This window comes from Macrobrachium rosenbergii, chromosome 51 (assembly GCF_040412425.1).
Source record: "Macrobrachium rosenbergii isolate ZJJX-2024 chromosome 51, ASM4041242v1, whole genome shotgun sequence".
In the NCBI taxonomy this organism is placed as follows: domain Eukaryota; kingdom Metazoa; phylum Arthropoda; class Malacostraca; order Decapoda; family Palaemonidae; genus Macrobrachium; species Macrobrachium rosenbergii.
This window is the reverse complement of record NC_089791.1, coordinates 65,605,652-65,623,969: the sequence shown is the minus strand read 5'-3', so window position 1 is coordinate 65,623,969 and position 18,318 is coordinate 65,605,652.

The following is an 18,318-nucleotide window of genomic DNA, read 5'->3' as shown; positions in this document are numbered from 1 at the left end:
AGTTTTACGCTTATGGTAATGAGACTCTTATACTGAGTTAAGAAGAGGGTATGAGCAGTATCTGTCTATTTTATTCAATGCTGAATTTTACTTTTAGGCAGTAACTCAAATATGTCTGAATATACCCGTAGACTTTGTTTTGTTTCCTTTTTATCCTACAAGATGTTTGCGGATTTGGAATCAGGAAATAGTTGTGATATATATATATATATATATATATATATATATATATATATATATATATATATATTTTATATATATATATGTATATATATATATATATATATATATATATATATATATATATATATATATATATATATATATATATATATAACATATACATATATATAAATATATGTGTGTGTGTTGTATATATATATATATATATATATATATATATATATATATATATATATATATATATATATATATATATATATATATATATATATATATATATAACATCACTAATGCATAATTAGGAGTATCCTAGACAACATTGCTCGAAGTTAATCTTATTTATTAGACAAAGACATCGACATTACACATGTGAAAAAACACACAAGGAAGTATGTATGTACTGTAGACCCGCGCTTGGGACCAGATTGTAGTTTATTCGAATTAATGGTGCACAGTATCCTACTACTTCATGCGTGTCATGAAGATTGTTATTGACAGAAAATTAATATGGAACAGATTCCCTGAAAAGCGAAAGTGAGTCAGTGACGGAGCGCATAAACGCCATCCATTATTGTGTCCACTTTCAATACCCATAGGGTACATAGCAAGCCACAGCCTTCTACCTCTTGCAACACACGCAATATAAGATTGTTACATAATTACCAACGTATTGTATCTTCTTTTCTATAACGTAAATAACATATACAGTTAGCTGTATAATTCTAAACAAACAGATACATAGTGTACGTAGTTATGAAAAAACTTAATTAAACCATCTAACTTATGTCTGAAATTATATTTATGGACAGGACACGGGACTCCATAAATTCAAATTTACATTACTTGAAAGTTTCTGAAGCTCCCATGTTGGAAATTCATAACCAGTTGGTTTATAAACAAAACGTTGGCAATTAAAATTAAAGTCTTCACCACCCATACAAATATTGCAGTGAAAGAAAATTGCGAGTAAATGTCTCCATAAGTCATATTAAGTTACGTATTAGAATAGGAAGCAAGAAATCTTAGTATTTCCTTTACCACACACTTCAGTTGGAAATTTGTTATCTATAATTTTGATATAAGCATCTAAATATATAATGCTATATAAGAGTCATTATTATTATGAGAAACTTCCAGTACTCTGGGATGTAGTGAGTTAACATCATATATCTCAATTATTTAAGGATGCCAAGTCAATAATAGAAATAAAGTGTTTTTATCTACCTCTCTCTCTCTCTCTATATATATATATATATATATATATATATATATATATATATATATATATATATATATATATATATATATATATATATATATATATCAGGTGTTTCGAAATTAGAGGCCCTTCCTCCACAGAACAAATGGAAAGTTATGAAGTTTTCTGCTATAGCCTATCTCCTGGTACATTATTTTACGTTTCTATTAAGCTGTTTTTCATTTTACATTTCTTGTATTTTCAGACTGAATGACGGAGTTAGATACAGCCATGGCTAACGACTCGGAGGAAATCAGATGGATTGACCGAATCCACGTTATAACCTTCATTTCACGTTCCTGGATAGCTAAATACATTAAAAGACGTGAATCCTTTGTTAAAAGAAACTGGAATAAAAATCCATATGATTGTCATCGCGAAAAGAGAGAGAATCTTAGAAGGCCTGAAGTCCTTTCTCAGGAGTCAAAAGACATCATAGCTGAGGCAGTGGGTAGACCAAGAAAGTCTTTACATAAACTGGCACTTGAACTAGAAACAAAAAGGGAAAGAAGAGAAGTTATAGTGCTGAATATCGTGAGTTGAAAAAATCTGGTATCAAGCCATTTAATTTTATCAGCAAGTCCAACATCACTCAGCAATAGAGAGATGACCGTGAATGGTTTTGTGGTTCATTTCTTCAAGATTGGGATGAAGCTGACTTTCTCCATGTTGCCGCATCAGATGAATTCTTTATTTACACAGTCAGGAAGCCAAATCATAAAAATGACATCATCTGGGCTGCAAAGTTGGATGATATCAGCGATGACTTGCGCTATTGCCAAGTTGTGAAATTTCCTGAATATCTGGGAATTTTTCTCTGTTTCACAGCCAGACTGTTAATGTGGATCATCAAAGAAAAAGGACAGTCATGGAATGGCGAATACTTCAGAGAAACTGTGCTTACTGATGGGGTACTTCCTTTCCTCAAACATCCTGAAAATGTTTTATCTGTTGAAGAAGTCACATTTTTGCATGATAAGGCACCATGTTCCAAGGCTCTTCAGACATAGGAGCTGTTTCGAAACAGTGATATCGATTTCTTCTTGTCAAGTGAATTTGCAGGTAGCTCCCCTGACCTTAATGTATGTGAAAACATTGGTAGTATCTTAAAGGATCATGTTGAAGCGCGCACAGTGAATTATGATGGTATATCAAGCCTCGACGACCTGCAAAGAGAGGTGACCGAAGTGCTCAGGGAAATGGAGTTTAAGTGTCAGCTTTTTTGCAATTTGCTGAAATCATACCCCTCAAGAATGCAGGCTGTGGTACAGGCAGATGGAGGCCACACAAAATATACTCAGAAGAAACTTAAATAAATACCTGCTCTGAATTATTTTTGTTTTTGTCCGTATCAATTTTAGTTTATGCTGTAGAGGGGGCCTCTAATTTTGAAACACCCTGTATATATATATATATATATATATATATATATATATATATATATATATATATATATATATATATATATATATACATATATATATATATATATATATATATATATATATATACATATATACATATATATATATATATATATATATATATATATATATATATATATATATATACATATATATATATATATGTATATATATATATATACACAATATATACACATATATACAGTATATTATACTGGGTGACCAACCCTATATATGCCCGGGAAAACCCTATATGACAATATTATAAACTCTCTCTCTCTCTCCCTGAGTGACAACTCTCTCTCTCTCTCTCTCTCTCTCTCTCTCTCTCTCTTTTCCTGTTAAGATAGTTGTTTCAGTTACACAGCCCAACATTTTTGACATTTTATATTTCATCCCTTCTCACCCCCCATGCCTATCGGGGCTGAACTTGGAATTAAAGGGCTTGAGTGCCACTATTCATCTCAGTGACCCCGAAAACTATGGATTAGACACTAATATCTATCATTTTTAACATTTTATTTTTCACCCCTTCTCACCCCACTTCCTATCAGGGCTGAACTTGGACATAAAGGGTCTTGGAGACACTATTCATCTCAGCTACCTCGAAAACTGTGGATTAGACACTAATATCTGTCGTTTTCGGTTATTTTTACAAGTCAGCCCCTTTCCACCCCACCCCCTTTGGTGCCAGTGATGCCTTACCCCAACAGTATTCTTTTCCAGATAGTAAGTCATATGTATACCGAAATGAGGTATGATAAACCTGTAAAGTTTATTTAGTTGTCTATGGGTAGAACCAGCCATGTTTCAGGGAAGCCCTTCCTACCCCCCACCCCCTTTGGTGGATTTTGGTGCCCTTTGGCGCGAGTGATGTCTTACCTCCGCAGTATTCTTTTCCAGACACTAAGTCAAATGTATACCAAGTTTGGTTGAAATTGCTCACTGCATTTCAGAGTTATGCTGGAACATACACACGCACACACACATACATGCATTCATTTATATATATGTATATATATATATATATGTGTGTGTGTGTGTGTGTGTGTGTACAGGTGGATAAATCCTTTTTTTAGGTGTGGCACATCTTATTTTAAAAATGTTATAAAACTGCTGATAAATTTCTGACTTGAGTATTTTTAGGAATTTTCGTTTGAAATTACCTCTCGTTGGAAAATTTGATTCACTTAAGGTATAAAATCATTGGAAGCCATATTTTTACTACTTATTGACTAGAATCAAATAAGAGGCAATGCCCTGAAGGACCTTGAAATGCAGTCTGCTGTGGGGAATAGTTCGAGCTGAAATTACTTATTTTTCATTATTTGAAAGTGATAAGAAATTGCTAGAGCTAGATATAACTGGAAGGATAGGTCGAGGGTACTGTCGGATGGAGAAAAAAGTCCTTTTATCAATTTCTTCTGTTGACAATCTTTGGAAATTTATCTATCGAACATATGTTTAGACAGTGTTTAGGTTTTTGGGATAACAAATTTTAGGTTTTTGTGTGTCTGCAACCAAGAGCTTTATTAACAAGTATTTTCTTTAAAAATATTTTTGAGATTGATTTTAAACAACGGAAACGTTGATTGTTTGCTTTATATAACTGTGTCCTGGCAATCGCTTTTGTATTAATCTCGGTAAATTCATCAAAAGCATAAAAAAAAATTATCATGGAGAGAACCACACAGATTCTGTTAAAATGTTATTGTTCATACTATATATGTATATACATATACATATACATATATATATATATATATATATATATATATATATATATATATATATATATATATATATATATATATATATATATATATATATGTATATACTGTATATATGTATGTATGTATGTATGCATGTATGTATGTATATATATATATATATATATATATATATATATATATATATATATATATATATATATATATATATATATATATATATATATATATATATATATGTGTGTGTATATATATGTTTTGGATTCACTGCATTTTAGAGTGTGGTTCTTATCTCGTATTTCTTCCTCTTTAGTATGTTGTTACTTCTTCTCCAGTTTATTGCTCTCCCCATAACACCCATGGAAAATATGGCCCCCAGACACCTCAACTTGAAAATGCCTGAGGTAAACTTTTATATTATGAGAGTATGCCTCTGTACATTTTCCACATTTTCCGGAAAATGTTTAAGATAGGTTAAAAGTATTACAACAGGGTTGCCATATTAATAGTTAAATTTGAAAATGATAAACCATAAAGTGTAACCAGTCTCTCTCTCTCTGTTCCCCATTTTTTTTCTGAATCGAATGTAACGACAGTGTTAACACGAACTCCAAATTACGATGGAGGGTCGGCCGCTTCGATTTTCCCACCACCGACCTGACGTGTTTTTCTTATTAACCATGGCTATAATATATTTCCGTGACTAGCAGTAATTTATGTATTTTAAAACCTTCCAAAAATTCACCAGAATTGGTAACCAGTTCTTGTCATCCGTAATAAATGTTTTTTCGTGCAGGAGTTAGGCGTCTGCCCTCTCTTATATTGGGCTTGATATATTGTATAATCAGAGGCCATCCCTTTATTTCTACAGTCCAATGTATTTCATAAATTAGAAGGCGATAATACTAATCATTGTGACGGAAAATTACTTTTTCTTAGGAGTTCGACACCAGATATAGCCCATTATATCCTGGAAGAGAAAGGAAGTCAAATGATCCCTTTTATGGCAGCTATAAAAGGTCCCCCTTTATTGACGAAGTCTCTGCACACCTCTAGTTCATTAGAAGACAGGACAATATTAAAGGAGGGATACGACCGGATCTTGTTGCCAGGCTGTTAAAGTCATTTGTAGTGTTTTCTTCCTCCAGCTGGTCAGTTCTGTGCTAGTCCCCATCGTCTGCGCGATGTTGTTTGTTACTCGCACGCCCTTAATTGAAATTGCTGTTATTTTTATGCACCGATTGTTATTGCACACTCCCCTATGTCAGTATCTATTATTGTTGTTTATTGCCCTCTTTGTGTCGCTTGGCAATACTCGTTGCCTTATACCATCTCTCTTTTATAGTTATTCCTGTCAAGGTGTTGCCTGCCTCGAATCGTCATTATTTTCGTCGAGTCGATGCTTGAAGTTATTTTTCCTCTTCTGGTAATATTTTGCAATCACGGATATGATAACAATAATAGCAATAGCACAATATTTATGGCGCTGTCATTATTGTTTGTTATTTAATTAGTGATGCCTGATAACTCTGTGTTATGAAGTTATTGCCAAATGTAGACGGCAAATGCCGGTGAATCTTGTTAATTGATGCTCATGTTACCAACGCTTGCAGTTAATGAGTGTGATTTATCACTATTCTGTTAATTAGGTCTGTGATTTAAAGAAACAAAGTTCATTATTAAGGATTATCATATATCGACGGCATTGTTTGTTACTTTTAGACGTATGTTAATGTGTTTTGCCGTTTCCCTAATTACATCATTTCTGTCCACATATTTAATGCAGATGATGATGTAAGCTGTTTAATGTTGAATGTCATATCCTTGGTGCGTTGCTGCCATGTTTCATGCCGTTTTTAGTATCTATTTGTACCCATTTAGTCTTTTCCTTGCCAGTTTGTTTTTATCAGATTCGTTATTTTATACGGATACCAGAAATGGTTTTAAAAATATTTCGAATTAAGTAGGCAACGCCGATACCATAATTTGTTTCTTGTTTATTGTTGCTGATATAAATTTTCTAGTATAATTGCTGCTTTTCATTTCCTCATGTCAAAATAATCAATGTGACTGATTTCATAAATTTAATGTCATTATCATTTACTGAAATCCTCGTTCAAGTTGTTCATCAGTATTATTTATGGACTTCATACCAAAATCAGATTGTGATGTGGTAGACATGAGATGCTCGGCAGTTTTCACGTAGTTTCAAACTTTTTTCTCCGCATCTTTTCCCACTTCTATGTGGGTCGATGTTTCTGACAACTTTCCTCCACCTGGCTTGGTCAGACACATCGTCCTCTGACAATTATTTGTCTCTCAGGTCTTCTCTAACTACAGTACATCCATTCACCTTTGCTTCGGTCTTCCTCTTGCTCTCCCACCAGGCACCTCCATCTGCATCACTCTCCTACCTACATGTCTCATCCCTTCTCATCACACGGCCATACCACTGCAGTGTTCTTTTCTGGGCCTTCTTTCATAGTTCTACGACTTTAGTAGTTCCTCTTATCCTTTTATTTTTGATCCTGTACATTTTTGTTACTCCACACATCCACCTGAGCATTCATCTCTACCGCATCCAATTTCTTCTCTTGCACTCTCTTTACCTGCCATGTTTCTGCTCCATACATCAAAGTTGGCCTCACTACTGTCTTATACACACTTTATTTTACCTTTATGTTGATTCTGCGGTCGCACAAGACACCTGACATCTTTCTCCAATTTTCCATCCACCTGCACTCTGTGTGTTATTTCTACATCCAAATTTCCATCTTCAACCACTGTTGAACCAAGATACCTAAATTTTCCTACACGGTTCAACCTTGTCACTTCAATACTAATCTCGGAATCTTGATCTTCATTAAAGCTTACGTATTCAGTCTTCTTCTTACTGATCTTTAATCCTCTGTCTTCCAGTACCTTCCTCCATTGCTCTAGTTTTGACTCCACTACCCCTCTGTTGGTGCTGCATAATACGATGTCATCAGCAAACAACATGCACCAGGGGGAGTGATCTCTTATTCCTTGAGATAGTACATCCATTATCAGGTCAAAAAGATATGGACTTGAAGCAGATCCCTGATGTGAACCACCTCTTACTGGTATCCATTCAGTTAACCCAACATTGCTTCTAACCTTCATGTTTCATGCTGTCATAGATTCGTGTTTCGATAAAATTGGTTATCTTTTACCGCCATATGCATACACGTTTTATTATTAGTTAATATTGACATACCTGTGTAGTGGGGTGTGTTCATGATTTACACTGATCATTACTGTAGTAACTCATTGAAATAATAATGACTCTAGCAATTAGTTTTGCCATTTGACGGGTGATCGAGAATTTTGCTTTTATTTAATTAATCTGTTACTGTTGTAACCTCAACAGCTCTGGTTGTAGGTAATGAGTGTTAAGGGGAATTAGTCACACTAATAATCTCTCTTGTTTAGGTGTTATAAATAATCAAACCTTTATATTTTCAACATTTTATGTATGGGTCTAGTCGTAATACCTGTTGGGTTATACCTTAAATTATTTATCGTCGCAAGTTCAACACAGACCTATTGGGTAACTACAGAAGCTCAGAGGTTATGTTCTTACACTCATCATTAAATGAGTGTTGCTCCATATATATATATATATATATATATATATATATATATATATATATATATATATATATATATATATATATATATATATATATATATATATATATATATATATATATATATATATATATATATATAATATACAAATAATGGGCAATTATGTATTTTTGTATTTGTATATAAAATTAAATGAGGGTTGCTCCATATATATATATATATATATATATATATATATATATATATATATATATATATATATATATATATATATATATATATATATATATATATATATATATATATAAGTCAAAAAGTTCCAGGAAAAATTGTTGAATGATATTTACAAATAAACAACCAAATACTTGGTAAACAATTATCTGTGATGTTGATCCATTTAGACTTGTTATAGTCATCCTCTTGCTACCAAACATCTGCTTCAGAAAAGTAACTTCTTGAACCCATGGAAAATAAAAATTTTGAGATGAGAGCTAACATCAAGTTCCTGACCAAGCTATTGGAAACCAGGAAAAATTATTGAAGCTTTACAACAAGTTTATGGAGATTCTTCTCCATCTAAATCAGTTGTTTATGATTGGATAAAGTTTAAGGATGGTCATGGAGGACCTCAAAGACAACCCAAGAGGGGAAGACCATCGACTGCAAAAATGAAAGAAGTGTGGCTTTGGTACAGAATCTATGGATGAAGATCGTCGGATTACTATCGATATGATAGCTAATGAAACTGGGATCTCCCATGGTTCCGCATTTTCAATTTTAAATGAAAATCTTGGTTTGAGTAAACTTTCAGCACGTTGGGTCCCAAAAACGTTGCGCAAGACCAACTGCATCAAAGAGCTGAACTTTCTCTTGCAGTTTTAACGAAGATTGAATCAAATGAATCAGAGTTTTTGACCGGATTGTTACTGGAGATGAAACTTGGATCCATCAATATGACCCAGAAAGAAAATTCAATCAAAGCAATGGTTACCAAGAGGTTCAGCTGCAAGTGAAGTTCAAAGTGGCGATCTGCCCAGAAGGTTATGGCAACAGTGTTTTGGGACTCTGGAGTGAATTGATTTCCTTGAAGGACAAAAACAATCACCGGGAACTACTACAAAGGTGTTTTCAAAAACTGAAGACTGCATTGTTTAAAAACGTCGAGGAAAGTTGCACCGCAGAATTTTGTTCCATCATGATAACGCTCCAGCACATTCATAAGGGTTGCAAGAGAAGTCCTACAAGGAAATTTAGGTGGGAAACTCTTCCACATCCTCCTTATAGTCCTGATCTTGCTCCTTTAGATTTTTATATGTTCCCAAAACTCAAGGAACACTTAAGAGGAGTCCGGTTTGAATCTTTGGATGCTATCTAAACATGCAGTTTCAACATGGTTTAATAAAAGGCTAAATAAAAGAAGGGTTGCAGAGGTGGAAAAAGCGCCTTGAAAAGTGTATAGAGTTAGATGGTAGATATGTAGAAAAACCCTGTTTGAATTTGACAAATAAAGAGTATATTGAATTTTTCCTGGCTTTTGAAATACTCTTTATTTTATTATATTATATATATAAATATATATATATATATATATATATATATATATATAATATATATATATGAACAAAGTTTCAGCCATGAAGGAAAGTGAAACAATGGAGATGCAAGTACATTCGTCTTATTACAAAGACATTCACAGCAACTGAAGATTTACAGAGACAAGGGCATATTATTTTAAGTCCTAGGGAATACAACAGATTAACATCGAAATTAAAATCCACTTTATTCTAGCTTTCAAATTTTTCTGGAACATATGTTTTATTACAGGGTCAAAAGTAAATTATCCTGGGCTTACATTAAAATTTCTCTCCCATGTCAGCTGAATAAGAAGAGATTCCAACAAGTTCCTGGAAATAGTTTCATTACTTCGTAATATTGCATTGCTTTGCGTCCAATTTATTCTGTGGAACTTTTCACTTGGATGCAAAAATGGAGCATTATTAGTCTGCCCTATTCTTATAATGAATATTTGTGTTGTTGTAATCTGGTATTTGATTCTTTACTGGTTTGACCTAAATAAAATAACTCACAATCCATACAAGGAACTTTGTATACAATATTGCTGTCTTTTTGGGGCTGTTTTTTATAAGCATGTTTTTTATATTATTATATGTGAAAAATTAAAGAGAACATCAGAATAATACGAAGAGATCTATGCTATCCAACCCACATTATGTATATTTGTTACAATAAAGCTATAAAGACATTTTATGAAAAATCGGAAAGAAAAAAAGAAGGGTCCTCAAACACCCTTTGTTTGACACATTTTATTGGATTTTTAAGGCTGTAAAACTCTTTTTAGATTTGTTTAATACAAATGTATCCTTCACATATAATAATATAAAAATCATGCCTATAAAAAGCAGCCCCCGAAAAGATAGCAATATTGTATACAAAGTTCCCTGCGTGGATTGCGATTTATTTTACTTAGGTCAAACCAGTAAAGAATTAAATATCAGATTAAAACAACACAAATATTCAGTAAGAACAGGTCAGACTAATATTTTTGCATCTAAGTGAAGAGTCCCGCAGAATAAATTGGACGCAAAGCAATGTAATATTACAAAGTAATGTAACTGTTTCCAGGAACTTGCTGGAATCTGTTCTGAATCAGCTGACATGGGGGAGAAATTTAAATGTAAGCCCAGGATTATTTTCTTTGGACCCAGTAATAAAACATAAGTTCCAGAAAGATTTGAAAGATAGAATAAAGAGTATTACCAATAGGTAGATTTTGATGTTAATCCGTCGACCGTTCTGTGACTCTGTAGCCTTTTGTGTATTCCCTTAGGACTTATAACGACTATATATATATATATATATATATATATATATATATATATATATATATATATATATATATATATATATATATATATATATATATATATATATATATATGCCCTTGTCTCTGTATATCTTTAGTTGCAGTGACCATCATGTCTTGTAATCTGAGCGAAAGTATATATATATATATATATATATATATATATATATATATATATATATATATATATATATATATATATATATATATATATATATATATATATATATATATAGGCCCTTGCTCTCTGTATATCTTTAGTTGCTGTGACCATCATGTGTTGGTAATACGACGAAAGTATATATATATATATATATATATATATATATATATATATATATATATATATATATATATATATATATATATATATATATATATATATATATATATATATATATATATATATATATATATATATATATATATATATATATATATATATATATATATATATATATATATATATATATATATATATATATATATATATATATATATATATATATATATATATATATATATATATATATATATATATATATATATATATATATATATGTACAGTTCTGGTAAAATATCCTTCTGAAATGTTGTAAAATAGATATGTTATGAAAAATAGAATAATATAAATGCATTTATAATCAAAATATTAGTTAACATTTATGAAAAAAAATTAACAATATAATTTGAGGTTTCTGATAATCCATACAAGCTACGGAGACTGAGCTTCACCCAGCAATTACAGATTTGTCCCGAATTGTGGAGACGTCCCAGAAGTGTGGAACTCGAGACAAATTATTAATCTTTGCTGGGAATTAAGATTTAATGATGACATAGTATGGGTTGCTCCCGCACAAAGGTCCTAGGCTTGATTAAAGAATTATTTCTTCTGGTGGCATAATGGTTCAGATGTAAATTATATCTTATATTCCTGTACACTTTGTAATTCGTTTCAGAATTACGAAGAATCGTAAAAATAATTGTTTTGAATCCTTACCAAAGAAATCGCGATCATATCTGTGCTCTGTAAAAGAGAAATTCATAGTAGAGAGAGAGAGAGAGAGAGAGAGAGAGAGAGAGAGAGAGAGAGAGAGCTGAAGGAACACTGACTGAGGATGATACATTAGCTTATTTCAGTGCCTTTTATAGCTGCTAAGTTCCGTCTTTTGGAAAGAGCAAAGCAATTTAGTTGTTTATCCTAGGGAATATGTATGTTAAGCTTTTATGCTTACAGATTTGCTCACGAACGTAAGATATATAAGGAATCTTATATATCTTATACAAACACACACACACACACACACATCATATAACAGCCACAATAACGCCTTAACTTCCAGACTTCCATGAGCTGTTTAGGATATGTTTATCACAAAAAGCCGAAGTCCGAGCGTGAAATGAATGGAAAAACTTTCACTTAACGTTGCAGGATTCGACCTCACGCACGAGAGCTTGAAGGATCTTCTCACGTTTGGGAATTTAGTGACAGAAATTTGAGAGTTCAAATCGTTTTGGCTGTTGGAAATGAATTAATATGTAAGTGATGAGTAAATTATATATATATATATATACTGTATATATGCTATTTGGGCATATTTTCTCTAGTATGTAATTTCTGTTGAAGTCAGTGGCGTTGTCAACAGATACTGTCTTCTTTTCAAGACTTTGAATCAGTCTATACTTCTTTTCCTCCTCTGGCAAGCCTCTCAGGAATAAGGAAGAATCGTTCAAGATTCTTTCCATTTACTTTTTCTTTCTGTAGTCGACTGTTTCTCTAGCTCTCGGCGGCTTCATCAGGACTGGATTACAAATTGACATACAAGTTTTTTATTACAGCACGCGGAAGTTTAATTTCAAATATGACGTCATTGGGGTGCTGAATTTTTTGTTGGTCGGTGAGTCTCATTCTCTAGCTGGTGGTCTGTGCAGCAGCATGAGCATTCCTAGTGCATCGTAGAAAGCGTCTTATACCGCGGCTTGCAGCCAAGGGCGTGATTCTCATCTCTGGCCGGTAGACTTGATTTGCTTCGTTGTCAGTAGTTGTGTCCAGGGGTGTTCTTTCGCTCGTGTCTCCCTTGGGATTCTCAAGAGTGTCCTGTGGTATATTTAACGCAGACCATTGTTGATTTATGCTCACAGCTTCTGCTATTTGCAGTCTGTGGAACCGGGCTTCTCTATGCACAATCTCTTCGCTTTCTAATAATTCTTTTAGTGTCGGTTTACAGCCGTGGTCGTCTACGTACTGTTGAAATATTGTCACTTGTTTGCGTTGGGCTTGCAATCGCCTGCGCAAACTGGTAGTGGTGCGACCTATGTACTAATTGCTAAGGGCTTGACATGTCCCTTTGGGTACGTTGGCCGACTCCACATCTTTTTAGGGGAGCCGTGCTATTTCGCATTACAAGGGTGCTGACTAGGTTTGGCCGACAGTCGACACGTAAGGAAATCCTTTCGTCATGATTCGTAGGCATCGTACCGCTGGCAATTATTCTCTTCATGGCCTTGACCTCATCCTTGAACTGGCTGTGATATGCGGCTTCGTAACACAATATGATGTTTCTCGGTGAGGTAGGCATCGTCACTGGTGTGCTGGCATAGACGTACAACCGTTTTCGTATGCGACCTTTTATTAGATTGCTGTCGTATCCGTTATTAGGAGCTGCCTTATATATTCGAGCACAGTGGAATATTGCATAATTGTACATCTCACGTATGCGGCTACCACAGAGCTTACCAGAAGAGAAAAAGAAGAAGTGTAGATTGATTCATAGTCTTGATAAGAAGATAGTATATATATATATATATATATATATATATATATATATATATATATATATATATATATATATATATATATATATATTTTACATACACATACTGTATAATACATATGCACCGATTTCTCAAACTTGATTTGAAATTTTGTCTCCGGAATTGCTAGCTGAATTTTAATTCTCCCATTAAACTGAATTTCAATTCTGCCATGAAACTGAATTTCAGTTCTATCATTAAATTATCAGTTAAAATATTCAAATAACAATACTTGTAAAAGCAATTATAATGTCATCGATATATGTATATATATATATATATATATATATATATATATATATATATATATATATATATATATATATATATATATATATATATATATATAAACTAAGATATATATATACTGTATATATATATATATGTATTTATATATATATATATATATATATATATATATATATATATATATATATATATATATATATATATATAACATATATATATTATATGTGTGTGCAAATATATTTTATATATATATATATATATTTATATATATATAATTATATATATTAGAAAAATATTTTTATACAGTTTAACAATTGTGAAAATTTTAGTAACGATGTTTTTATTATTTTCCTCATATGTTATATATTTAACCTCTGAAGTACGACTCGTTTGCTAAACAAACATTGTAGTTTATGCCGTTTTAAGGACTGCACAAAATTAGTAATTGCTAATGATATATGTATGTTCGGAACGCGCTAGTCTGGCATAATGAGCCATAAATTTTTCACAGCTCGTGGAATTATGAGTAAAGCCTGGATGTTGCCGCTACTCCCTGCACGGAACGGTAGAATTGATTGTCAGGACGGGAACGCCTGTGTACTGTTGAAACGTGCATTGCCATTAAACGATAATGTTTGGCCTGTCTCTACACCAAATGGCTGTATTCTTCATGGACGGTTCACTGATTAGTGACGTCTCATTGAATGAAAGCATATTCATGGGACATCACCTGCAGCTGATAAAACATTGCTTGCTTTTCCAATTGTAAGTGTAACGTTTGTTTCCTTACCCATCAAAATTAGGGCTAAAATGGCCGAGTGCTCCGTCACTTGTAAGTTTTAGGCATTCCTTTTGTTTACCGCAATTCTCTTTGCAAATTCCTTTTTTATGTGAGAACGCGAATCTTTATTTTTCGTGGTCAATTTTATTTATAAATATCCCCCTGTCTCTGAGAAAGGGAATTTAGCAGGTGGTTATTGGCATATATATTCTGATGTCTTCTGCGATGCCAAGGAGCCATTTAACACTTCAAGAGTTGTACAGAGGGTTGTTGATTCCAGTATTGTTGATGCCTTGTTTTGAATAGCAGTTTTGTTTCTCCGTAAGGTGCTCTATTCCTGAATATTTTCTCTGTTCTTTAAATTGGCAGAAAAACTTATTTTTAAGCCACTATAAAAATATGGGCAATCCAAAGGATTGTTAGATAATAGTCAATTTCCATATAGGAAACGGTTGGGTACCTGCAATGCTCTTTTAGATTTGACACGCCATTTGCAGGAGAACCTTCATAAGGTTTTTGAATGCAAAATAATTCAAATGGATTTTGGTTCTGCCTTCTCTTTATTATTATACTTCAAAATCTTGGAGTGGGCGGGTTTGTTTAGGATTACTTCAGAATTTTCTTACAAGTAGGCAGCACTGAGTTGCTGTTGACGGGATCTTTAGCGAAACAAGGCCTATCGTGTCTGTTGTCCCACAAAGTCTCTTATTTGCCAGTTTTTCATAAGTTGTATTTTAACAAAGGACTTTCTCTGTCACAACTGGTCTTTGATCCTCTTTTTCTGCCGAGAGCTACCAGATTTGCTGAACAGCAGCGTAGTAAATGTGCCACGCTGTCGAACCTCTCAGTTCCAGATGTCTTTCATTCCTGACACCGTTGGACTGTGGAACAGTCTGCCTGAGGCTGTTGGGAAACTGGGGCCTCAAAAGTTCAGGCGAATATGCAATGCATTACCACCCGAAGACGATTCACCTTGTATTTTACTAAATTATTTATATATGTTTATTAATTTTTTTAATTTATCTTTTTTTCTTTTCTAGTATCTTATCTGTTATCTCTGTATTTCTTATTATCTTCTGTAACTTTTTCCAGATGAAAACCGCATTCTTTGGAAGCTTGAATTTCAAAGTCAGTAGCCCCAGCAGGCTTCTTTCAGATGAATAGGGGTTCATCTTCTGGATAATAATAATAATAATAATAATAATAATAATAATAATAATAATAATAATAATAATAATAATAATAGAACTTATGTTAACTTAAGGCCATTATGAATCAAAAGTTTTAACTGTAAAATCCATGGTGACTGGGCACGATTTATATTAATGTGAAATTATTTTAATCCATAAATCTTTCGTGTGTAAGAAAACTTTTTTCTCTTTAGCATAAACCTTTACGAAAGTTAAGCATCCTTGCAGTCAGAGAGAAGCGCATTTTACCGTAGGGTCATGAAAGTCTCTCTCTCTCTCTCTCTCTCTCTCTCTCTCTCTCTCTCTCTCTCTCTCTCATTTCCTGCATCTCCCATTTGATGCCACCATAGGTCTTCTATTGCAATTTTGATACGATTTGCAGCAAAGCGTTTGACCCACATCTACGTAATTACTCATCTGAGCCTCCATGCTTCAGCCTCTCCTCTCCTCGCCGTACGTGTTTCAAAAACCCTCTTTAAGTCCTCTTTTTGCTTGGAGTTTTCTCCAATGTTCATCTTGACTCATTTTTTACTCTTCCATTGTTCCCCTGCCTCAACTTCCCGAGTTCACGTTCCGTGATACATTAGTTTTAAGTTTTTGAGGCAAGTTAATGTCAAAAGTTTTCCTTCAGAGGCATCATTTTTTAAAGGTGCGTATTGTCCTGTGGTTCTTCATTAATTTCAGGGACTTTCCTAAAAAAAAAAGCGAGAAGAAAATGTCTCTCCTTCGTCGTCTTGAGGGAAGAGAAAGATTCCTTCATTAATTTCAGGGACTTTCCCGCAAAAAAAGCGAGCTAGAAAGAAAACATTACTTCTTCTCCGTCTAGGGAAAAGCGAGGAAGATTTCTTTGCCAACAGCTGGTAAAAGTTTTCCCCAACTATATTTTACTGCCAACGTTCGTTACTTGCGATATGCATATTTTCTTATATTTTCCTTTTCAAGTTGTATTTCATTTTGCCGCTACAGGTTTCTGGGACATAATTAGTTAAAATATTTCATTGATTTTTCCTCATTATCGCATTATTATGTAAATGAATTTCAAGTTCTACATGTGTTAAGTCGAAAATTCTTCTTAATTGCTTATAATTTCCAGTATGTATTATTGGCACAAATTTTCATATATTTTATCACTGATAGCAAAAGTAAGCTGACTAACTCGGATCGTTCGTTTTAGGGGAACCTAAGTTTTTTGTCGATTATCATTTAACACAATGTCTAATATCTAATTTTTCATGTATGAAGTTCTAAAAAATGATGTTGATAAGCCGTGTACAGCTTTTTTATCATCTGTCATATAGTAATTTTATTGTGAAAAAAGTAACTATAAACATTCCAAAGAGACTCTCCGTTTAGGGGAGACAGTGCTACCATACGTACTCATGGAAACCTGGAACGTATGCTTGCAATCTGTTTCCAAACGGGGTTTCGATCAGACTTTAGTCTTTCTTTACCTTTCCGTAGAAAAAGATGACTGTTTCCACTACCGCTAATGTTAATGATAATTGTAATGAATGTTGTCACTGTTTGTGGCTGTTTGTGTTTGTATGCACATTTCAAGGCCAGTTATTTTCGTCATTTGAGAAAATAAATAGATTTCATTCTGTCGGTCTACAGTGGAGTATATTTTTACACAATATTTTTGGAAATAATTGTTGTAACAAGGTAAATCTCTAACAATTCCTAGCCATTCATACCCTCATAGAGGCTGACCGGGCAGATAGTTGTTCTGTTTTGCCCGAGACCTTTAACTATTCCAAGAGCCTGATACCATTTACTAATCGTCTGAGCATTCGTTAATCAGATAGCGTTTACTGTGCCTTCTTATGTTGACGCAAAGTCAGTGGTATTCAGTAACTCGAATTCTAGAGGGGGAAGATGAAGTTTAGGGCTCTGAAGAAAATGCCCGTTTGACTCGTGTCTGTATTTAAGTAGTTCGCTAGCGAATAGATTACGGTATGTTGCTGAAGACTGTCAACCTTTATAGTTCACAACTGGCTGATGAATGTGCTAGTTAGCGTACTTACCCGTGTTAAAATTCTCTCTCTCTCTCTCTCTCTCTCTCTCTCTCTCTCTCTCTCTCTCTCTCATCCACATATACAAACGCACACCGACACACTCACGTAAGGCGCTGAATATTCGAAAGTGTTAAGCTTGACATATTTACTGAAATCTGATGAAAATGAGGTTATCTAT